This window comes from Thalassophryne amazonica, chromosome 18 (assembly GCF_902500255.1).
Source record: "Thalassophryne amazonica chromosome 18, fThaAma1.1, whole genome shotgun sequence".
Taxonomy (NCBI): domain Eukaryota; kingdom Metazoa; phylum Chordata; class Actinopteri; order Batrachoidiformes; family Batrachoididae; genus Thalassophryne; species Thalassophryne amazonica.
In genome coordinates, this window is record NC_047120.1 from 46855597 (window position 1) to 46880766 (window position 25170).

At 39.7% G+C, this 25170-nt stretch overlaps 1 pseudogene; it reads right to left on the reverse strand.

The window, feature by feature from the left end:
* Position 1: 1 nt before the first annotated feature.
* The window catches only part of LOC117531487, a 30521-nt pseudogene continuing 5352 nt past the window's right edge, over positions 2 to 25170 (reverse strand).

The window sequence follows — 25170 nt, forward strand, 5'->3', positions numbered from 1 at the left end:
CAAAGGTCACCATTTTATTTATTTATAGTTTCTTCTGCTCAGGATCATATCTCTTTTCACAACACTCATTCACAGCCACCCCCTTGTGAGGTTAAAGAAACACCGACGGGGGTAAATTTCATGGAAAAATATGGACTTAATTGAAATAAATTGATTTCCAACTACTCATTATTTAAAAATAGTTTTAAAGCCAGTTATTCCTAGATTCAGCCCTCTTCTGTATGTAATCATGTGATTTTCCTAATGGTGCCACATCAAGGCAGGCCATCTTTGGTTCAGTCACTCTTTTTTGTTTCTTGTACCAGCCCCTCTGAGGAGGCAGAGGGGTCAAAATGAGAGGGAAACTTATTTCAATCTGACAACTACAACACAGAAAGAATTCCCATGCTGCAAAATTCTCTGTAAACCTTCAACAGAATGCAGGTAGACGTTCAGTCTGTCTGTTGTGCATTTCTTTTAAGAGTGCTTTCACTATTAATTGTGTAAACAGCCCCTAAAATGAGCCAGAGTGTCTCTCTTAGTGCATGCACAAAATGTTAAGTTCTATTTATTCCACAGCTAGAGTGTGGTCCTTCATTTTTACCACCTGAATGACTGTAGTCAGCACTGCTATTACACCAGCACATCACTCATTCAATGCAAGAAAACTAGAAAGATTCTACCGAAACATCTCCAGGTGGATTTGTCCTTCCAGATTTTCTTCAATTGGAGGCACTGCTGCTGTAGCAGCTGGAGGTGGAGGGAAAAGGAGGTACCAGTGGTGTACTACTGCCCAGGGCCTTTCGAATATGAGGCATCAGGAAGGGGTCACTTGCCAACTGCAACACATCCACACGGTCCTCCTTGTGATAGGCCAGGCAACGCCGAATGAAGGCCTGTGAGGCAGTAGCAGTTAAAAAAAAAAAAAAAAAGTCATTTTGCAATCTACCACTTCTGTCTTGCAGACTTGATAAAATTAACATTTTTCATCATGTAAACACTGAGGCTGTAAAGGGATTGTTACGTTTACTGCAAGCCAAATATAGATGCCATCAAGCAGTACCTCCAGTAGTGAAAAATGAAGCTAATGTGGCAGTACCTCGAACCGCCACTTGAGGCTGGTTCCAAATACAACCCCTGGCAAAAATTATGGAATCACCGGCCTCGAGGATGTTCCTTCAGTTGTTTAATTTTGTAGAAAAAAAGATCACAGACATGACACAAAACTAAAGTCATTTCAAATGGCAACTTTCTGGCTTTAGAAACACTATAAGAAATCAGGAAAAAAAAAATTGTGGCAGTCAGTAACGGTTACTTTTTAGACCAAGCAGAGGGAAAAAAATATGGAATCAATTCTGAGGAAAAAAATTATGGAATCATGAAAAACAAAAGAACGCTCCAACACATCACTAGTATTTTGTTGCACCACCTCTGGCTTTTATAACAGCTTGCAGTCTCTGAGGCATGGACTTAATGAGTGACAAACAGTACTCTTGATCAATCTGGCTCCAACTTTCTCTGATTGCTGTTGCCAGATCAGCTTTGCAGGTTGGAGCCTTGTCATGGGCCATTTTCTTCAACTTCCACCAAAGATTTTCAATTGGATTAAGATCCGGACTACTTGCAGGCCATGACATTGACCCTATGTGTCTTTTGCAAGGAATGTTTTCACAGTTTTTGCTCTATGGCAAGATGCATTATCATCTTGAAAAATGATTTCATCATCCCCAAACATCCTTTCAATTGATGGAATAAGAAAGTGTCCAAAATATCAATGTAAACTTGTGCATTTATTGATGATGTAATGACAGCCATCTCCCCAGTGCCTTTACCTGACATGCAGCCCCATATCATCAATGACTGTAGAAATTTACATGTTCTCTTCAGGCAGTCATCTTTATAAATCTCATTGGAACGGGCACCAAACAAAAGTTCCAGCATCATCACCTTGCCCAATGCAGATTCGACATTCATCACTGAATATGACTTTCATCCAGTCTATCCACAGTCCACGAATGCTTTTCCTTAGCCCATTGTAACCTTGTTTTTGTCTGTTTAGGGTGTTAATGATGGCTTTCGTTTAGCTTTTCTGTATGTAAATCCCATTTCCTTTAGGCGGTTTCTTACAGTTTGGTCACAGTTTTGTTTTGTTGTGCATTTTTTATTTTTGAGACATATTGCTTTAAGTTTTCTGTCTTGACGCTTTGATGTCTTCCTTGGTCTACCAGTATGTTTGCCTTTAACAACCTTCCCATGTTGTTTGTATTTGGGTCCAGAGGTTTAGACACAGCTGACTGTGAACAACCAACATCTTTTGCAACATTGCGTGATGATTTACCCTCTTTTAAGAGTTTGATAATCCTATCCTTTGTTTCAATTGATATCTCTCGTGTTGGAGCCATGATTCATGTCAGTCCACTTGGTGCAACAGCTCTCCAAGGTGTGATCACTCCTTTTTAGATGCAGACTAACGAGCAGATCTGATTTGATGCAGGTGTTAGTTTTGGGGATGAAAATTTACAGGGTGATTCCATAATTTATTCCTCAGAATTGAGTGAGTCCATATTTTTTTCCCTCTGCTTGGTCTAAAAAAGTAACCGTTACTGACTGTCACAATTTTTTTTCTTGATTTCTTATAGTGTTTCTTAAAGCCAGAAGTTGCCATTTGAAATGACTAGTTTTGTGTCATGTCTGTGATATGCTTTTTTTTCTACAAAATTAAACAACTGAATGGTCTTCCTCCGAGGCCGGTGATTCCATAATTTTGCCAGGGGTTGTACAAATCACTCACCATAGAACCCATGTTAAAATGTCTTACTTTTAAGCAGAAATAAACAATTACAGCCTGTATAAATAAAAACAAAAGGTTTTGGTCTTGTTTGCCCATTCATGACAATTGTACAACAGGTGTATTTTGATGTACGCCATAAATGTATGCGTATGCAAGCGGGCGATCAATTTAAGTGACAACTACCCTCTAGCTGCTAATGGGCTGCCAGCTCCTTCCTGGGTATAAATGCAAATATGAGATAATATGGCTGCTGCACAATTGATGGCATAAACAGACATGAGAAAAGAGTGCTCCATTATTTTCAGAGATTTGAAATTTTTGTATTCAATTTGTATGTAAGCATTAGCTAGCAGGTACTGATGGCTGGGTCATGTTAAGTACACCGACAGATCCACAATTATCAGGCAAGCACTGCCAAGATCGTATCGTTCAAACCTACAGTACTTCTATAAAGTATTCACAGCGCTGCACTTTTTCCACATTTTATGTTACAGCCTTAATCCAAAATGGAATAAATTAATTTATTTTCCTCAAAATCTTACACATAATACGCCATAATGATAATTTGAAAAAGTTAAATGAGATTGTTTGCAAATTTATTAAAAATTTAAAAAAAAACATGAAATCACATGTACATAAGCATTCAAACCCTTTGTCATGAAGCTCAGAATTGACTCAGGTGCATCCTGTTTCCACTGATCATCCTCCAGATGTTTCTGCGCTTAACTGGAATCCACCTGGGCTAAATTCAGTCAATTGGAGATGATTTGGAAAGGGACACACCTGTCTACATATAAGGTCCCCACAGTTGACAGTGCATGTCAGAGCACAAACTAAGCATGAAGTCAAAGGAATTGTCTGAGACAGGATTGTCTTGAAGAACAAATGTGGGGAAGAGTACGAAAATATTTCTGCTGCTTTGAAGGGTCGCAATGAGCACAGTGACCTCCATTGTCCATAAATGGAAGAAGTTCAGATACACCAGGACTCTTCCAATAGCTGGCTGCCCATCTAAACTAAGCGATTGGGATTGAAGGGCCTTAGTCAGGGAAGTGACCAAGAAACCAATGGTCACTCTGTCAGAGCTCCAGCATTCCTCTGTGGAGAGAGTAGAACTTTCCAGAAGGACAACCATCTCTGTAGCAATCCACCAATCAGGCCTGTATGGTAGAGTGGCTAGACAGAAACCATGCCTTAGTAAAAGGCACATGGCAGTCCATCTGGAGTTTGCCAAAAGGCACCTGAAGGATTCTCAAGACCATGAGAAACAAAATTCTCTGGTCTGATGAGACAAAGATTGAACTCTTTGGCGTGAATGCCAGGTGCCATGTTTGGAGGAAACCAAGTACCATCCCTACAGTGAAGCACGGTGGTGGCAGCATCATGCTATGGGGATGTTTTTCAGCGGCAGGAACTGGGAGACTAGTCAGGATTGATGGAAAGATGAATGCAGTAATGTACAGAGACAACCTGGATGAAAACCTGTTCCATAGCTCTCTTGACCTCAGACTGGGGTGACGGTTCATCTTTCAGCAGGACAATGACCCTAAGCACACAGCCAAGATACAAAGGAGTGGCTTCAGGACAACTCTGAATGTCCTTGAGAGGTCCAGCCAGAGACCAGACCTGAATCTGATTGAACATCTCTGGAGAGATCTGAAAATTGCTGTGCACCGACGATCACCATCCATCCTGATGGAGCTTGAGAGGTGCTGCAAAGAGGAATCTGCAAACTTCCCAAAGATAGGTGCACCAAGCTTGTGGCATCATATTCAAGAAGACTTGAGGCTAGTAATTACTGCCAAAGGTACATCAACAAAGGGTGTGAATACTTGTGTACACGTGATTTCTTAGTTTTTTATTTGTAGTTTTTTCATGTCATTATGGGGTGTTGGGAGTAGAATTTTGAGGGTAAAAAATGAATTTATTCCATTTTAGAATAAGGTTGTAATATAAAATGTGGAAAAAGTGAATATTTTTTAGATGCACTATAACTCACTCTTATTTCAAACAGACTCTACAGAAAACATATGAGTGAACAAATGAGGATTAGCACATTACATATACAGTACACAAGGTTAGGTAGGATTACTTTGAAAGAATACATGTGGATTACATGTATGTATGTACATACATTTGGATTACTTGTAATCTGATTACATTTCAAAGTAATCCTACCCACCCTAGAGTATATCATCACCACTGGCTTAAACACCTGACTTTTCAGCTTAAAAATTTACAAAGAGACACAGCGGTAATAGATGCTCAAACAGGTATTCTCAAGTCACTAAGAAATGAGTGTTTGTGAGCAAACAGCGCAGCGCAACACACACACACACACACACACACACACACACACACACACACACACACACAACACAACCACACACACACACACACAACACACACCTTTGCTTCTGTGGTGACTGCAGGTTTGGGGGGGAACTGCACCTCTGTGGCTTTCATTATAGTTGTTTTCTTGGAGGATATCCTGCTGGGCTGGTTGTGGCCGAACGGCTAAAATGAGAAATGAGGACAGAATTAACAGGCAATAAGAAAAACATGACAAAAACTCCTGTACTGTATATAAAGTGGGTTAATCATTACCTTGCGCCCATATAAACTCTGGTAGAAAATGACTCCTACTGACCAAACATCAACCTTATTAGATATTTTCGGAGGCTCTTTGCCCACGACAAAGCACTCAGGAGGGAGGTACCTGTAACCCAAACAGTCGGCACAGAAAGTGAACACTTCACATTTACTTCCATCCTCAGCTTTGAAAATGAAGTGGCAGCTATGTACCAATAAGTTCCTGCTCCTTGTGAGGTCAGCTCCATGCCTTCTGAAGAATTATAGTTCTCATCATCCATGATCTTGGACAGGCCAAAATCAGTGATCTTAATTTCCCCACAAACTGTACCATTAACCAACAGGATGTTTCCTAAACACAAAGCCATAAACATGCCACAAACATTCCAAATCACATTCTCAGAAACATATACAGCACCTCAAAAAATTTAAACTCGAACCACGATTTTTATGGTATCATGTTATAAAAACTTTATAAGACCAAGCGTTTATCTTAAGCAGTGATTTATACATAAAAAAATATCTTGCAAGGTAAAGAAAATTATTAAAAAATTCCTGTGTGCAAAATAGGATGTCCACTCCAAACTGGAAAAAAAAAAAATCTAACAATCTGTTTTATCCTTCCATCCACATGAATTCTGGACATTTAACAATGGGGATTTGTTAGACACTACCGGGCTTAAGGTCGTAGTGGATGATGGGTGGCCGAATTTGGTTGAGGTATTTCAGGGCGCTGACGAGCTGCATGACGATAGAGCGCCCCGCCTTCTCAGACATTAGCTTATTCTGTTTCAAGTAGAAGTCCAAATCGTTGCCTTTCACAGTATTCCAATACCGTGCAGAACCTGAAGAAGACATACCAACAGGTGGACCAATGGGGAATATTAACTAAAAACACCTACCCAACCCTTAAATAAACCCCCATAAATATTTAGCATATCAACACCAGTAAGTCAGATTTTTGTAAAATAATCTGTGAAAGACAGATTCAAAGCACAACTTGAAAATGTACAAAGCAAATTTTACTTCTTCAAGCTGGAATAATTTCATTGGCTTTTATCCATTTTGAAATGATCAGTGTTATTAATATGATCCCATTACAATTACAATTGATCACCGAGTTTTTGATTGTGAATAATACAGTTTTAAAATATATACTACATACAGACATCTTCAGAACTTAATGATTCTTGCACTGTCCAACTGCTCCCGTACTATTGTACTTGGACACATTTATAGACTTCGTGGCAGAGTATCACTTACGAGTCTGTGTCTAAAGAGAAGTAGTCATAGAGTTTAACTATTCTTGGATGGTCAAGTTCTTTGTGGATTCTGTATTCTCGACAGGGCATGTCTGGAGGAAAAAGAAAACCACACAAAACAAATTCAGTTAGTCTGTGTGGTGTTGGGGGCAAAAATTGGTTTTGCTCACAGTCAAATTCTAATGAAAAATGTCACAACAGGTTTTGATTTTATACTGTGTATTAGTTATTATGCACATTTCATTCAGGTCTGAAGTTCCATAAGGTAACATTTCTGTCTGGATCAAACATTTTGCAAAGACACAAAGATACTTCAAAAAGTTCTCTAGCCATCACCCAGATAATGTCACAGGAGAAAGACTGTTCTTGAATTATTTTTCAGAATAGTCTCCCTTGATGGCAATGCTCTTGGTCCACTGATGTTCCGGCTTCACTCTTCCTTGGTGGACGAAGGTTCAAATCTTGAGCCTCTGATACTTTTGAGAGGCTGAGAACTTTTTGAAGTACCTTTGTACAAACCGAAGCACAGGCAGTGGGCAAACGGTCAAACTTACTTGTGGTAGCTTTCCTTCTTTTCCTCCCTCCAGTTCTTATTGAGTTTGATGGACTTTAACGGCTACATATCTTTGCTCTGTTAGATCAAAGGCCTACCGAGGAAGGCAGCAAAAGCACAATATTACCAGGAAGTTACTGATCTGATATTTTTTGAAGCAAATAAGTGTTGGAAATTACTTTATTACAAGACCTTTGAAATGCCAACAAGTACGTTATAACATCAATAACAGGTACTTGTGCAGGGAACCAATAAAGTAGCATGCTTACCTTGTAAACCTCACTAAAGCCACCTCTTCCAAGCAAATGTAACAGCAAATATCTGTCATTCAGTGTGGGATGGTCTTTAAATCTACAAAAAAAGGAGAACTGCCTTAATTGTCTGTGCTTCATCAACTGCACAACCCCACAAAACAAAAGGTGCAGCACAAAGCCAAACGTAGCTGCCAAGTTCAAAACATGTTGGAAATGTCAAATTAACAATTAGATATGGTGTGTGAAGAAAATAACAGACACCTTCTGAATGCTGACAAAACTGTCGCAAGCTTAAATCAATATGTTCACTACTCTTGGGAAAATAATTTTTTGTTAAATAATCTTAAAGCTCACAAAATGGTACAAAAGCAAAGGTAAATATAGTTTCTTGACATTGTCTCTTAGGTAGTCTTTTCCTGTAACTAGGTCTCCCACATTTCAGGTCGTAACCAAAGCTTCCCTCCTTGGCCACTCCTCCCCAACCCTCCATTCTCCGCATTGAGCAGAAGGAACAGCAGTTGGTGTGTTCTAAGTAGGGTTGGGTATCGGTAACTGGTTCTTTTGAGAATCGTTAAGAAATGATTCGATCCACCGACATCAATAGCCTTTGTGCTTAACGATTCCCTTATCGGTCCTTCAGAGCGCCCATTATTTTTGAAGGTGTCTGACGAGAAAATGATCATTTCTGTACATTGATTGCAGACCGTGCAGCAGGTCTGTAATCAACTGCTTCTGCAGTGTGGCTCTGCCTTGAAGCTTGAAGCAATGAAGAAGTGCTCCAACCTGCTGCTTCATTGGTTCCTTGCTTCACTGCTTTTCAGAAGCAACAAATCCTCTCAAAGCCATTAAAATATGTCAATCATGAGTCACTTTTGTGCAGATTAAAGTCACTAACTGGAACTCCTATCTTGTTGCGAGAAAGAAACAAGAATCATCCTCCGTTCCATTCACACAGCTCCAAACACTGGGCGGCCCAAGTCAGGTTAGAAAGATAGAGTCTGGTCGGAATTAATAACTTCAAAGCAAATTGCCATTTAAAATCAAATGACACCTCTTTCCAAACGTTGTAATACAACGTATAAACTGCAATCGATCAAAATGTTTTTTTCCTCCCAAAATAAGACATCCTGCGCTGAAGTGCAGCCGGCTGAGTTCAGCTCAGCAGTATGGCGTGACATTCATGCCACAATGTCTGAAAGGAAAAACTACAGATTTAGTTTATTTCTATTTATGTCCAGAAATCAAGGATCCAGTGACCAATTTCACATTTATTTACTTTAAGACTTAATAAAATGTTGCTGACATAGAAAATCTGTAAAGCCTACTTTTAGTACACTGAAAATTCACAGCAGTATGGATAAGGGAATCGATAAGGAATCGGATCGATAATGGCATCAATATCGATAAAATCTTATCAATACCCATCCCTAGTTCTAAGAGATCAAACAGCTCTCCATGTGGGGAAAAACCAGAGGTACTTTGATTGTAGTCCAACCACGTTCTCAGTTACAGGCATTTTTAGCTTCTGAATGTGGTTTTTGATGGAATTACTGGTAAGTCATTGTTGACAACTATTTTTTGGAAAATTTTTCGACAGCTTTGCAGTGAATAGTGCTGTTTCATTGTAAATGTAAGGATAAGCAATGGTTTAAGAGGGCTAGACAAACAGAAATCTCATGCACTAAACATGCACGCACAGACAACAGACCAGGAATGTAAATGGAGCAGAAAAGCTCAGAGTCCAAAGGCAGTGTTGCTTCCCTCTGCACAGGATGGACACCATTTTGTCACTAAATCTTTACACAGAAAATACTTGTTGGCTGCTACAGTAATATGTCAAATGTCATTTTGAGGACCTAGAATATTTAAAGAAACTTACAGAGCAAAGGAAAGTTGAATTAATGGCAAACTATGATTCTGCAGGATATTAATACTACAAACATGAAATATATAACCAATGGCAGCTATTCCTAGCTGTGCATATGGAAAAGGTGGCAGCCGAGTCAATCTGTCAGATTAATATTTAAGATAATGGCAACAGAGAGTTGGGTAATGTTTCCAAATGTAGATAAAAGTCACATGCCTGTCTAGCACAAGACACATAAGCTATGTTGGAAAAATACATAAACAAATGCACATACTGAGAGCTGTCTTCATTATGGATTCTCTTTAGTTCCCGAATGTGCAGGTTACGGACTCGTTCCAACTGCTGGAGCTCTGCTTGGATCTCTGCCTCTTCCTGTGTACAGACACATGCATGTATGACCACCAGCACTTATCAAGTGATGCAAGAATAGATCCAACTGGTCATGTGGGAAGCTGATACCTTTTTTAGGTAGCCAATTCGAAGTTTGAAAATCTCTTCCTGTTCATGATATTCTGCAAGTGACAACCTGTGTGATGAAACATTACAAATGTTTACTACTATGTAGGTAAAATTACTGACTTGGTACATTTTGCAGTGATTAAACAAACGTAACAATGCTGAACACTTTTCTGTCAGATGAAAAAGAAAAGTCTAATATTCTATGAGAACCTGACATAGCATACAGATTCAACATCCATAATTTAAAAAGATAGATCTGTCTGTAATAAAGGATTCAGTTGTCACACATCCAAATTATCACTCTTGATACAAGAATATAAAATCTCAATTTAAAATCTACAATACAAATCATCATAACTATAAATGACAAAAATCTATTGGTAGTCTGAAAATGAAATGTTCACTGAAATACCACACCTTCATGATGACCCAAAAATAAATAATATAAAATTCTAACAGAGATATTAGTTGCCTTCTCCAGTGAACAAGAGTCAGATACTCAGAACTCCAACTCTCTGCGACAATGCAGATCTTTAAGCCAAGAAACAACAATATTTGCAGTAAATGGGTAAGAGCCAATAATTAATTTGTGCCTGAATGCAGATTTTTTTTTTTTTTTTTTTTTTTAATGGAGTTGCTCCATGTTCTGTTGTAGAAGCGTATTTGGTAGAAACTAAACCTTACGCTTCACTCTCCTGGCCATTGTTCCTGCTCTTTCGTTTGTTCTGTTCCAGGCTGGGTGGCGGTGTCTGGACCATGGAGGGGGGTTTCCTTTTCCCCAGCAGCTTCCTCTGTCTCTCAATATCCTCTCGCTGAGAGTTGATTCGCTCTTGTTGCCTGGAGCACACAACAGCAATATAATGTGCACATTTCATGCATGTAGAATACATAGAAAGACAATGTGGTGACTATCTGAATGCTGACTTGATGAGGTTCTGGAAGGCAAATCCATCCGTCCACTGCTCAGTGAAAGAGGCTCCGTGGCGTACAGTGGTGAAGTGGCCCAGACGCAGACGGTCCTGCATACTCTTGTCCCGACACGCCCTCTTCTCCTGCTTTGACTAAAGAAAAACAAAATGACACATGAACCTCAAGTGAAACACAGATTCTGTTGTTTCCGCCACAACAGTGGCAACATTAAGGTAAGCACTTGTGTGCAAAAGAAGGACTCGCTCTCCTGCAATTGAATAATTATCTGTAGTCACCTTTTCAATCAGCAGCTTCTTGCTCATGGTTACACACTTGTTAAGCCGCTCCTTGTAGCGCTCCAGCATCTTCTGCTGCTCGTCCACCTGCCGCCTTAAGTCACAGTTAGCCTGCCAAAATAATCCATCGCTATGACACTTACATCAATATTACAACCGCATGGTTAGCAGTTTACTTTTCAAACTGATGTGTTGTGACAGGTATCTGTATTAGCACTTGGTTAGCTGACATTTAGCGGAACCATTCAGAAAGCTGAGCTCATCATTCACAATAAGCTCTAACCCAAGTGGTCCAGGTTACATACTGACACATGGCGTATTTGTTTAGATTAGGTATTGATTAATAAAGCCACAGCTAAGCAGGGCTGATAAACACCTTTGTGTTTAGTCACAGAAGAAATATCACAAATATCAGTAACTGTGATCAACAGGAGAAGAAAAGAGGAAAAACAAGTCCAACAACTTCACATCAGGCTGTAAAAACTACACATACAGTACATATTTCACTTATCTCTACTTGACTTACTCTCAGCAGGTCATCTATCTGCCCTTCTTTCTTCTCCAGACTAATGTTCTTGTCTTTCTCCAGTGCTGTCACTTTCATCAGTGTCAGTTCTGACTGGGGGAGGAGGGCAGAGGCAACAACATGCCAACAATAAACATGTCATACCACACAAACAATGCAGAGCCCAAAACCATTCAGTACCAAAGTGCACCATCAACTCAAATTCATTTAAATCAGGCTTCGTATCTCCTAGATATTACATGTCAGTTCAAAAGGTTGACCTGTACCAAGACCAATTAGGGGAATTTGTACAGATAGCTGATTGTGTGTAGAAAGTACTTTTAGCAACTAAAAGCTTCACGCTTGTATGTTTATCTGCTTTGCATAGTTACCCTTTCATTTAACATTTGTATACTGGCCATATGAAGAACATTTTTTTAAAATCAGAACATGATTCTTAAAGTGTCTCATTGAACAGGTTTGAGAACTATTTATAAATAGTTTGTACACACACATTTGTGCGTAAAGCTACGTAATGTTTGAAAATATTTCCGCACAACTGACCATACACACACAGAGCATTTAATGGTTAAACCATGAAACTGCAACTAGAAAACACTGCAGTCAGAGCATGCAACTTCCTTGAATGAATAACTATGCAATTAATTATGTCAAGTTAGAAAGATACATAGCATCATTGGTGTCAAAACCTACAAAAGACACCTACGCATATGTGAACTCAGCAGCCTTTGCCCTCAGAAACAAGCAAGTTGATCTCCAACAGCTACTACAAGGCATAAAGAAAATAGCTTCCCTCCTTGCAGTTTAATTTAAAAAATGTGCCCAAGTTACTGTTTTTCAAATTTCTTTAAGAGAGTTTTTATTTTTATCAGGGCTATGAAATGAAAATTGTGTAATCCTAGGAAAATTTGCAGGGGGTCTGGGGGGCATAGGCCCCCAGGAGCCAAGGTCTCGGGCCCCATGGGATCCCAGAAACCAAATTAATCCTCTTCAGCCCAGGCAAAATTATAATCTTTTATTTATTTATTTTTACACATTTTACAAACTTCATGTCTTGACAGTAGCAAGGCTCCCATTTTGACTTAAATGAGAACTGGTTGGTAATTCATGCAGATACAGTTTGTCCACAGTAGGTTCTGTGATGAATGATATGTGCACAACTTAATCATCGGTCTTATCAGACGGTTTCACCGTGCAGCAAAGTACAGAACAGTTGGGAGGGAGAGGATTAATTTTGTATCAAATGATACATTTTCAGCATCAACAAAACAAAAAAATCTCAAACAAATCTCAAAAACCACAGCTAAAGCTTGGAGAATATTTTGAAAATCATGGTAAAATATCAATAACACACCTTATAGTAAAAAAAGCCACATATTCTTGTGTAAATTCATGTAAATCCATTCAAAGCCACAGTCTTTTTTCCAATGAAAGAAAGTCCAGATTATTGAAAAAAGTCACAATCTTGTCTAAAATCCTGTTTGAACAGCACAATGTTTATTTTCCAGAGAGAAAAAAATTCTTACTCCATTTCCTGATGGCACAATTCACTTTTCCCGTTTCTTTTATCTTTCAGGTGTGTTCATGAAGCCAGCAACAATTCCACAAATTCTTGTCCTTATCAGACTTTTTCAAACAGTCTTTTTCGCCATCTTCTCTCTGTCCGACGTTGGTCCGTGACACAGACGTGCTGCACAATTCTTCTGTTAAAAAACTTTAGAGCTCTAAAGGTTTGCGATGTCCACATGCTACGTTTAGCTTAAGCTTTGCACAGGAGAGACACAGCGTCACAGCAGCAACCATGAAGGAATTACCCTTTTGGAGTCAAACTTGATCAGTATGGCCTTCTTCAAAAACTGATACCTTAAGCGGCCTGATGGGGACACTACAGCCACTGCAATATACTTTTGGCAATAACTACTGAACCCTACATCTTAGAATCGCAGTTCTTTTTTTCCTGGTGTTCCTTGTGTTCAGGTGCATCTTGCCATGTTGGCCCCACCTACATCCATTTTGTAACCTTGCAGTCATTTTGAAATATTCCAACTCTTCAGTAATACAGTATTTTGCTCAGAGACCATAGAAGTTATGACAATGAAACTTGTTGTGTAGCTTCCACAATGCACCGACTACTCACAAAAACCACATGGTGGCGCTATAATAACCACACTTACCTTTTGGATAATTACTCCTGAACCATAACACATAGAATCAAAATTTTTTTTGACATATATCTTTTGAGTAGCCTGCAGATAAAAACACTGGGCACACCCACTTTTGCCCAGAACATTTTCTGCCATTTTGAATTGTTTGAAGAAGTGTTTTTCATGACTACTCTACATTTTGCCCAATCTTCACAATATTTGGAACATACCATGTTTGGACTGAGTTGCACAAAAAAGTCTTTCACTCCATTATGCTGTTACTGGCTACCAAATCTGAGTAGGTCTGGCCTACTTCACTAAATATGCTTTAGCTTATGAAGGAATTACTCTTTCAAACTTGGCAACAGACTGATGTTTTGTTAACATACATGGTTGAGGGCATTTCTGAATGCAAAAGGTCATGAACGTGCACAAGTATGTCCTTTAGAACATGTGGGATTTATGAATAGCTGATCCTTACTGATGTAAGTATGAATGGCGTGTGCATGTTTGATGAATAAGGATTTTTATTTATTTATTTTTGTACTTATACTAAATGTTGTTTGTAGGACAACATTTAAAGCCTTTTCTATGCACAGTTTGATAAATGGGCCCTGGTTTCTAAACCATGATTCAGAACATACCAAAAACACAACAACAAAAGTTTCCAAGTAGTGATCAGCATCATTCATTTATTTACCTGGGTAGCTCTATGTGTAAAGGAGTGTGTGGGGACCATCCTAAGATAGCTGGTAGATGACTCTGTGGATGAAGGGCTGCCATGTTGTACCTGCATGGAAGAGAAAGAAAGAGAAAGAGAGAGAATGAAGAGAGACTATTAAAAAGAAATGTAAGCACACAGTAAACACAGACAGGATAATAACAGATTAAAAAGGAGGAAAAGGAAAATTAAAGAGCTGACATGCAGAAGAAAACATGAAAAGAAATGAAGGTCAACAGGTGTTATTTATAGTAAGAGTGTCAAACATATATTTCTAGCATGTCTTTCTTAATATTTTGAAACATACTGTGTATTCCCATCATCATGTTACTGTCAAGATCTTTATTGCAGCAGTACTAGAGCCTTTTCACCATATCTACTTAAAACTCTACTTCAATCTTGCTCTGAAACCTGCATGCTGGGAAGATTCTTACTAAGGCAACATATTAACCAAAGTGAATATAGAACCTAAACCATATGACTTTAGATCAGGCACAGTTTATGTGATCTTTAGTAAATCGGTCAGGACTTCTAGTACGTACGGGAACTACTGTCCAACTGTGTAATTTGTCAGTTCATATCCAACTAAGTAAGTACCGTTCATAAATCACTCTGCAAGTCTCATGGTGCATTTTGAAACAGAACTTCACCAAACATACTGATTTTGTGTCAGTCTACACAGAATTGCTGTTCCAGTCTGGCAAAGAAAGGGTGATCACATGGATTGCAATAACTAGAAGTACAACAGTACTGTCCTGCTCTCCGTGCGGACCAAGGTACTGTTAACAGTATTCAGTGCTGCTAAGTGGCCAGAACAATCTGGTTTCATACTCAAGAAATGTTGTGGCCGGACTTCCGACGGCGCAATGACGGCGATGGCAGCATAAAGTTTCAGCTCCTGACTGATCTACCATTAACCCCCTTAAATCCAGGAGTTTTACAACCAAAGTGTCTTTTGGTCAACAATGTCAGGGAGAGAAGAAAGGGGTCTTGGAATGGCATTAAGAAGTTAAAAAAAGGAGGTCGACGGCGAAGATACAAGCGGCAGCGACGAGGCTATGCTAGCAGAAACGGTAACGTTAGCCTCCATCCGCAACATCATTAATGAAACCATGGTTAAAGCCATGTCTGGTCTACAAAACAATATTTCCAAACAGTTAACGGATATTGATCAGAAGTTGGGGGAAGCTGCGGGGAAAATAGAGACCACTTTAAAAAGACTAGGCGAAGCCGAGCAGCGCATCGGAGAAGTGGAAACTTTTGGCGTGGAGGTGCAGGAGGTTTTAACCCAGATGCAGAAAACCCAGCTGGAGCTGAAAGCAAAGATTACGGAGCTTGAGGGACACTCACGCCGCAACAATATTCGGATTTACGGCATCAAGGAGGGAGCTGAGGGGACCTCAATGCTCCGCTTTGTGGAGAACTTTATAAAAACTGAACTGGGTGAGAGCATCGGTCTGAATGACCTCGGCATCGAACGCGCACACAGAGCAGCTGGACCTAAACCTGCTGACACTGCACCCCCAAGATCGACGGTAGTCAGGTTTCTGAAATACACCACTAAGGAGAAGATCAGCGCAGCGTGGGGGAAAAAAATAACCCTGGATGAGAAAAGGTTGTATTTCGACCACGACTACGCAACAGGTGTGATGGAAAAAAGGAGGGAATACACACCGATCAAGAAAGTTCTGAAAGAAGAGGGAATCAGATTCCACACACCGACGACTAAAATGCGAGTCTTCCTGGAGTCGGGGGATTATCACTTATGACAGTGCGGACCAATCCGCCCGGGATCTACGAGCAAGGGGCCTCCCGATACCACTGAGACCTGAGGGCGGACAGCGAGAAGCACCGCGACCGGGCCCCCGCTGGGAGAAGGTGAAGAGCGGCCGGCGCGGAACCGGAGGTGAATACCAGCAAAGGGTCCGAGACAAGCTTCGCGGATTTAACCGACAGATCGGCGCAGACAACGAGGAGTGTTAAGTTATTCTTTTTTCCTATTTGGTAACCTGAAACAGGACAGTGAGCAGATTTTTTTTTCTTCTTTCCCTTTTTTCCCTCCCCCATCTTTAAAGTGTCTATATGGATCACGATCAACATACAGACGAGATTAACTGTTTTAATCCTGCCTATTTTTATTTAAGAACGAGGTAGTCAGTCTACAGAGTCTGAATGACAGCCACCCACATAAATGACTTGAGGGGGCCCTGCCACTTAGTGGTCAAAACATCCCCCTACACAAGAGGTCCACGGACAGCCTCTTTGATGGAAGCCCAGTTTTTATTATTTACTGTATTTCTTTAGTGTTGCAGCCGTTCTGTGCTCATTGTTCATAGAAACTGTTCTTTGTTTGGGTTTGGGAGCATAAATTTGAGAGGACTCTGGTACATACATGCATAACAAGGAATTTAAGGTTGTTTCTCTTAATGTAAATGGCTTGACTAGCCCTATAAAAAGGAGTAAAATAATATCTATGGTAAAGAAGGAGAAGACACAAATTATATTTTGGCAAGAGACCCCCCTAACAAGCCAGGAGCATGAGAAAATAAAGAAAATGGGTTTTAGACATATCTATTTCTCATCATTTAAAACAGGGGCGCAAAAGGGGTGTAGCTATCCTGATTCCAAATTCTGTTCATTTTGAGCCTCTGTCAGAAACCAAAGACAAAGAGGGCAGGTTCATAATGGTGAAGGGTAAGTTAGATGATAAAGAGGTGACTTTGCTGAATGTTTATGCACCTCCAGCTAGTAATAAGGTGTTCTTTAAAAAAAATATTGAACTAATTGCACTCCAGACAGGAGCTCTGATTTGTGCAGGTGACTTCAACAATGTTTTTAAATCCAAAGATGGACACTAACAAAAAAAGGAAAACCACCAATATTGAAAAATGGTTTAAAAGAAGAGTTCAGGACCTTGGTTTGATAGATGTCTGGAGAGATTTTCACAACCAGGTTCGACAGTATACATTTTACTCAAATCGACATAATGCCTACTCAAGAATTGATTATTTATTATGCATAACTCTGAAAGACACAGGTTAAAAGAATGTGAAATAAGTCAGAGGGACATATCAGATCACTCTGCTATCCACTTAAAATTGCACTTAGTGCAATATAAACAACAACATGGAGATTAAATATTAGTATGCTAAATAACCCTGGGTTCAGGGAAAAAATTAACAACGAACTTAAAATGTACTTAGAGGATAATGACAATGGAAATGTGAACCCGGTCATACTGTGGGATGCTGCAAAGGCAGTTTTGAGGGGGAAAATTATATCAGAAACTGCTTTTGTTAAAAAGATCAAAACTCAAAGACTCCTAGAACTGCAAAAAATACTTCTAGAGCTCGAACAACAGCACAGCAAAAATAAGGATCCACAATTACTTCAGCAAATGAGACCAATTAAACAAGAAATTGATAAGTTATACTGTGACGAAGTAGAGAAAAGTTAAGATTTACAAAACAGACATATTATGAATCAGGCTCTAAAGCCTCAAAGATACTAGCATGGAGGCTGAGAAAACAGCAAACACAAAATACAATCTATAAAATTAAAGATCCCATTACTAAAAAGTTAAAATATAAATTAGAGGAAATACAAACAGCATTTGAGAAATATTACCAGGCTTTATACACCCAACCTACAACATTTAACGCCTGCAAGGTTGAAGCATTCCTGAACCAGCTGGACCTGCCCTCTCTTGGCAAAATGCAAAATGATAAATTAATTAAAGAAATATCTTCTGAAGAAATTGATAGGGTAATTTCTTCCTTGAAGTCCGATAAGTCTCCAGGGACTGACGGATTCCCAGGAGAATGGTACAAATCACTTAGAGAGCAATTAATACCATTATTACAAAAGAGCTTTCAATTACACCCTGAAGGAGGGAGTTCTCCCCCATCTTGGAAGGAGGCCACAATTTCAGTTATTCCAAAAGAGGGTAAGGACTTAACAGAATGCGGAGCATACAGACCCATTAGTGTCCTGAACCAGGACCTATAAAATTTTGCATCTGTTCTTGCCAAAAGAATGGAAGAGATGATGCCCTTCCTGATCGATGAGGACCAGTACGGTTTCATCCAATGCAGACAGACTCAGGACAATATAGGAGGACCTTGCATATCATTGAGTATATAAACAAAGAAAAATGTGGAGCAATTTTACTGAGCATGGACGCTGAAAAAGCGTTTGATTCCGTGGGATGGCAGTTCCTCTACAAAGTTATGGAAAAATTTGGTTTCCATAAGAAGTTTATAAATATCATCAGAACATTATATACATCTCCTATGGCCAGAATCAAAGTAAATGGGGGCCTCTCCAGAACAATATATTGCAACATGGCTGCCGCCAGGGTTGCCCGGTCAGCCCGCTGCTCTTCAACGTGTTTATTGAGCCACTCGCTCAAGCCATTAGACAAGATATAGACTTAGAAGGTATTATAATAAGAGGGACAGAGTACAAAATATGTCTTTATGCGATGATGTTCTAGTCAGCCTCAAGAACCCGGCGTCTGGGGTTCCTAGATTAATGGATCTGCTGCATACTTTTGGCACTTTATCAGGCTACACTCTCAATATTGATAAAACACAGGCTTTGGTTCTTAACTTTATTTCATCTCCAGATCTTAAAAATAAGTACAAGTTTAATTGGACTCTGCCTCTCTAAATATTTAGGTGTGACATTAACTAAAGATATATCTCAGTTGTATCAAGAAAATTACACCCATATTAACAAACACATAAAAGATGATCTTGATAGATGGACCCCTCTGCCCCTGGATCTGGGTAACAGAATAATGGCAATAAAAACAAATATTTTGCCCAGGTTGCTTTACCTGTTTCAGTCCCTACCCATTCATATCCCAGATAAACAATTTAGAGAGTGGGACAAGGTGATTTCTCAGTTCATTTGGAATGGCAAAGTCCCTAGAGTGAGATACAGAACTCTGCAGCTGCCGAAACATAGTGGAGGGATGGGCTTACCAAACCTTAAAGATTATTATTTAGCAGCTCAGATAAGACCTTTGATGCTTTGGTGTAATCAAGAATATGTTTCAAAATGGAAAGCCATGGAGCTGTCACTGTTAGATAGGCCTCTGCAGAGCCTGCTAGGATGTCCACTGACTGCCAAACAGTATGATATCCAGAATCAGTGGGTAAGGTGTTCTTTGGAAGTTTGGTCTACAATAGTAAAACAGCTCAACATTCAGAAAAAAAATCAGAATCTTAACGTGGCCAATATATGACCCAAACTTTAAGCCTGCTGTAGAGGGTGGAGGTTTTACCCAGTGGGAGAGACAAGGTCTCACAGCACTGTGCCTCATACTCAATAATGGGGAACTTCTAGATTTTAAAACCATGTCAGACAGATATGGCTTTGCACGACAAGATTTTTACAGGTACCTCCAACTACGTCATTACTTTGAAAATAACATTAAAAGACTCTTACCAAGAAACCCATCAGGTGTAACACAAATGTTTATTAGGGCTTACAATACAAAATTGTTTAGAAAGATTATTGGAGAGTTATACAGATGCATAGGTGAATTAAGAGGCTAGTCAACAGATTATGTAAAGGCAAAATGGGAAAAAAAGTTAGGGATTGTAATTACCCCTGAAAAATGGATAAACATAATTAACACACAAATCACAACTACTGCTTCACAAACATGGAGGGACTTCTCATGGAAAAATTCTAATAGATATTTCATAACTCCAAAGCAAAAGTCCAAACAGACTGGGACAGAAGCTAAATGCTGGAGGGGATGTGGCTGTTGTGAAGCTGATCACACACACATATTTTGGGAATGTCCTGTTCTTAAACCTTTCTGGGACAGTGTTCGTGGTGTTGTCAGAGAAGTCTTGTGTTATGATACTGAATTCACGTTTGTCTTTTTATTTGGGGGATATGGACTTAAGTTTACCCAAAGGTGATCGATACCTCTTAAAAATATTTATGGCAGCAAGTAAAAAGGCTGTAACAAGGCGATGGCTATGTGGGGAACCCCCTACTATTGACCAATGGGTAACAATTATCTCAAACATCCAGTGCATGGAACGCATGACTTTCAGTTTAAGACTCCAAAATGACAAATACGATGCTCTCTGGGAAAAATGGGACATGTATCTCAAAACACAAGGTGACAACCTGTTTTATTCTTGATGTATGGTTTGTAAGAATAATTATATATATTGATCTCATTACCTCTAGTACTGAACTTATACGCTCTCAACCTTTGTTGCTTTTAATAGTGTTTTATACGTGTTATTGTGTTTTGCTTAGCTACTGTTTGTAATTTGTTGCCTTTTTTTCTGGGAAAAAAAAAAGCTAAATAAAAATAAAGTTTAAAAAAAAAGAAAAGAAATGTTGTGGCCTATGTTGTCTCATTGACCCCAACTTTGCAGAAAATGTTGTGTTCTTTGTGGAATCAATCAATGCCTTCAGTGCAGCGCCTGAGAAGCAGATTAAAGCCTTGGAGAGTATGAGTTTGTGATCGTCTTAGATCAAGACCAAGATCCAGGCTGCCAATGGCTTCGTGGATTCCACCACTAGAAGTGTATCTATATATTTTGTGAAAGGCTCCATTTTTTTTTTCAAACACTGACTCGAAATTACTCACCTTAAACAAACAGATGTTGTCACTTTGGTTGACTTAATTAATCAGACCCATGCCATGATGCCTCTGCTAAACTGAATTTTACTGACTGTTAAAATGAAGCAAATATTCCTGACAAGTGCATCCAATTTAGAGGACATTCAAAACAAACTGGAAATGGAAAAATGCCTTAACGTTCAACAGCTGAATATGGGGTTGACTGAAGAGGATTTAAAACACAGGGACAACTGAAAATTAAAATAAATAATAAGCAAGACAGGTGGGGCGCTATGAAGATGGATGGTGGTGCTCACCTGAGTGATTAGACAGTGAGAGCTGTGAAGAGGAGGCGCACCAGCACAGGGATGACCCGGGCAGGAATGGTGCCAGAGACCACTGCTACCAGCAAACTGTTCACAGTTTGACAAAGTGGGAAATTTTTGCCACAGAGAAAGGACACAGAAAGATGTCATTTACAAAGAACTCAATGAAAGATCACAGTCCGGAATATGAGCGAGATGTTAATACAGAAACACAAATTTCAAAGCTGCACAAAACACTGGTTAAAACACAATGTGCATTTATTAAATGCAAGTGATAGAACAAGGCAACATCCATCAGGTTGTACTCACGTCAAAATCGTTAGTTTGTGTACTTCTTCCTTTTCCTAGAAAACAGAGCAAGTAACAAAATGTTAATTTTGATCTTCATATCTTGAGTCAAACCCTGACACACAAAAATGCTTCCTCACTTTAAAAAAAAAAAAAAAAAAAAAAAAAATGTTGAGAACCAAAGGTTCACCTGCAGAACAATATCTGACATATGGACATGTTTTCTTTTGGAAATGACAGATTTTGTGCTCAGTGGACGTACAGCTGATGTGGACTGGAGACTGTGGAGCCTACTCAAGATCTAGACTGGACTCACCCAGGCTGGTGCTGTCAAACACATCTCCTTTTCTCTTCCTGTTTCTATGGTCACTGGCCTTGTTGTCTGGTGCCTGACACAAACCAGAAAGCAGAGTGGCCTAGTTTTAAAACCTGATTTTGGACACAACAGAAACAGAAGCATTTGGTACAGCTTGCACAAATAGGGCAGTGCAGTCTCATTTGAGGGCGGGGCGCTAAAGGGATATAATATGACACATATGACGTAATTTCTCTACTACAGGGGTAAAAACCACAGCATTTTCAAAGGGGTTTTGGGCAAATTACACGCAAACAAAGTGAAAATGCAAAGAAAAAGTGATGATGCGGTGGGAAAGTGGATATGTGATGTGGTTCAAACCCTTACCGACAGGACATCTCCTGCCTCCTCGCCTTTTCCTCTTTGCCTCTTCACACACCGGGAACCGAAAACAAAACAAACAAACAAAAAAAACCTTTTCGCGACTGCTTCGGTGATTGCAGCCAAAACACAACCCTACACCATTTACCCATGTGAAGTTATGTTGTGTATATATTAAACGGAGGTCCCCGTAAGTGGTCAAATCCGTGATATCACGGAGGGTTCAAACGAGACTACAGTCTCCTATTAAAGCTGCTAATTCTTTGCAGGTCACCAACCTCCAGTTCCTTGTCACTGAGTGATCCCGCACTGCAGACAGACTGATTGGATGATTCGCTGTTTGCTGAATTCTGCTTTAAAAAACAAAAAAAGATGACTGTCACCTGCTGTGCTTACAAACACATTCAAAAATGCGGACAACAGGGTTGTGTGAAATGATACCAGTACATTAAAAACAGCCATAAATATGCACAATACCTTTAATTACAGGTGGGTGAGGTGACCTAAAGTTGATACCATGGGGAGGTGATGGTCTAGTGGTTAAGTGTTGGGCTTCAGATCAGAGGCTCCTCGGTTCAAAATCCAGGTAGACCTGAAAAAAATTGCTAAGGGATCTTATATTCCCCTAGTTGTTCCCAGTGTGGTAGTGAACGCCTTCTATGGCAGCACCCTGATATCGGCGTGCGAGTGTTCTGTGTGAATGGGCGTGAGACATAATTGTAAAGCACTTTGAGCTTCTGATGCAGATGGAAACTAGAAACATTTGTCACGAAATGCCCCGCACGCAGTACTATTTTCCATGTAAAGTGCAGTAATATGCACATGTGTGGGGTAGGTATTTGGCTGAACCCTTATGTGTTTGATGTAAACTGGGATACACAGTGGAAAAATTGGAGACTGAAATTATATTTATTTAGAGGATGTGGCCAACAGTGACCATAAAAAGTCGGTAGCCTTCGAACAAATGCAACTATTGATAATTTTTTAAAAGTAGGTCAAGGTCACCGGCCTTTGAACCCATGCAAAGTACTCCTCCAAGACATGTACCCACCAAATATGAAGTTTTTGCGAGCAACAGGTGCCGAGGTACATTGTGGTGAACAAATTTCAGGCGAAGGATTTGACAGTTGTGACCACTGGTGACCTTAAAAAGTAGGTCAAGGTCACCACCCTTCGAACCCATGCGAAGTACTACCTCCAAGCCATGTACCCACCAAATATGAAGTTTTGTGAGCAATAGGTGCCGAGCTACGTTGCAGCGAAGGATTTGACAGTTGTGACCACTGGTGACCTTGAAAAGCAGGTCAAGGTCACCGGCCTTTGAACCCATGTGAAGTACTCCTCCAAGGCATGTACTCACCAAATATATAGTTTTTGCGAGCAATAGGTGCTGTACATTGTGGCGAACAAATTTCAGGCAAAGGATTTGACAGTTGTGACCATTGGTGACCTTGAAAAGTAGGTCAAGTTCACCAGCCTTTGAACCCATGCGAAGTACTCCTCCAAGGCATGTACCCACCAAATATGAAGTTTCTGCGAGCAATACGTGTCGAGCTATGTTGCGGCGAACAAATTTCGGATGGACAGACAAACAGATGGAAGGACGGACAACCCAGATGCTATATGCCCCGCCTCACGGCGCATAAAAAAAAAAAAAAAAAAAAAAAAAACGCTATATAAAGCAGCCTATTTACCATGGTATTTTTCACTTTTTGGATGGTGACGGCATTATTTGTTTGTGTGTGTTTTCTTTTAGTAAACTGAGGTAAAATTAAAGCATTTGGGGTGCGTTTGTTACACAAGGTCTCAAACAATTTTCAAATGTGCTCCTTCAAAGTTAAAATCTGTATGAAAATCTTCATGAACAAAGATGTTTAGAATTTTATGTTTAAACAAATTATCCACTGGGTCAGACAATATAATCATAGTTCAACCATATTTACATGTAACATGACTTAATTTTTACATGAAGACAAAAGTTACTTCAGAGCCAGTTACATCTATAAGAATTAACAGAAGTTGGTTTCCATTGGTGCAGTTAAAATAATATTTCTGGCCTGGCGGGGGTTCTCATTGGTCTGATTTCTCACAGCATTGACAATATAGTGAAATCCATGTCATGCCGCACTATCACAGCGGTGACGTCTATGACACAGCACATGTGTACCGCCCACCCCAATTGTTCTACAATAGAATACGGACAGTATTCTCATGAGCCTTCCTCACTTCTCTGGAACTCTTTACACAAAGTGCAGATTTCAGCAATACATAAAACATATACACTATATTTGTAAGATGCATCTTCGAGTTCATTCAGAAATCTCAAGTTTAAAATCCACATGGAAGAATTAGTGTGTTGTGGTGCATACCATCCACAGCCAGCTGCACAGTCTGATGAGACTAACAGACAGAAGAGCACTCCAACTGTTGCATGTAGAGCTTCTCTGCTCATACTCAAGGTAACACAGCTGGAGGAATTCTTTTTTTCCAACTGAACATATGCACTACTGACCTAAACTCATTTCTTCAGACTGTGCTTTAACAGAGTTACTCTAGTCAACATACTTGTATCTTCATCATAATATCAGCAAAGCTAAATTCAGAGCATACTACAGTTTCAGAATATAGTGAATGCTTGCTCAGGAGTTGACATTTTATTACACACTAACACGGGGCTACAACAGGCTAACGATACTCTGAGAAGTTGCTGCTGCAGTGCCATTTCAGGGGCACTGGTCTCCAGTATAAAAAGAAAAAAACAAAACAAAAAAGAGTTACTGCAGGCCAGCTCTCGTATCAGCCAAACAGAGCTGGTCTTGTTTAAGCTTCAGGGACAGAGAATGATTACCATGAGGGACAACACACATGGTGAAACCCAATCATGCGCAAGTTTGAACTAGAAGATAGTCATTTGGGACATCCGATTCAA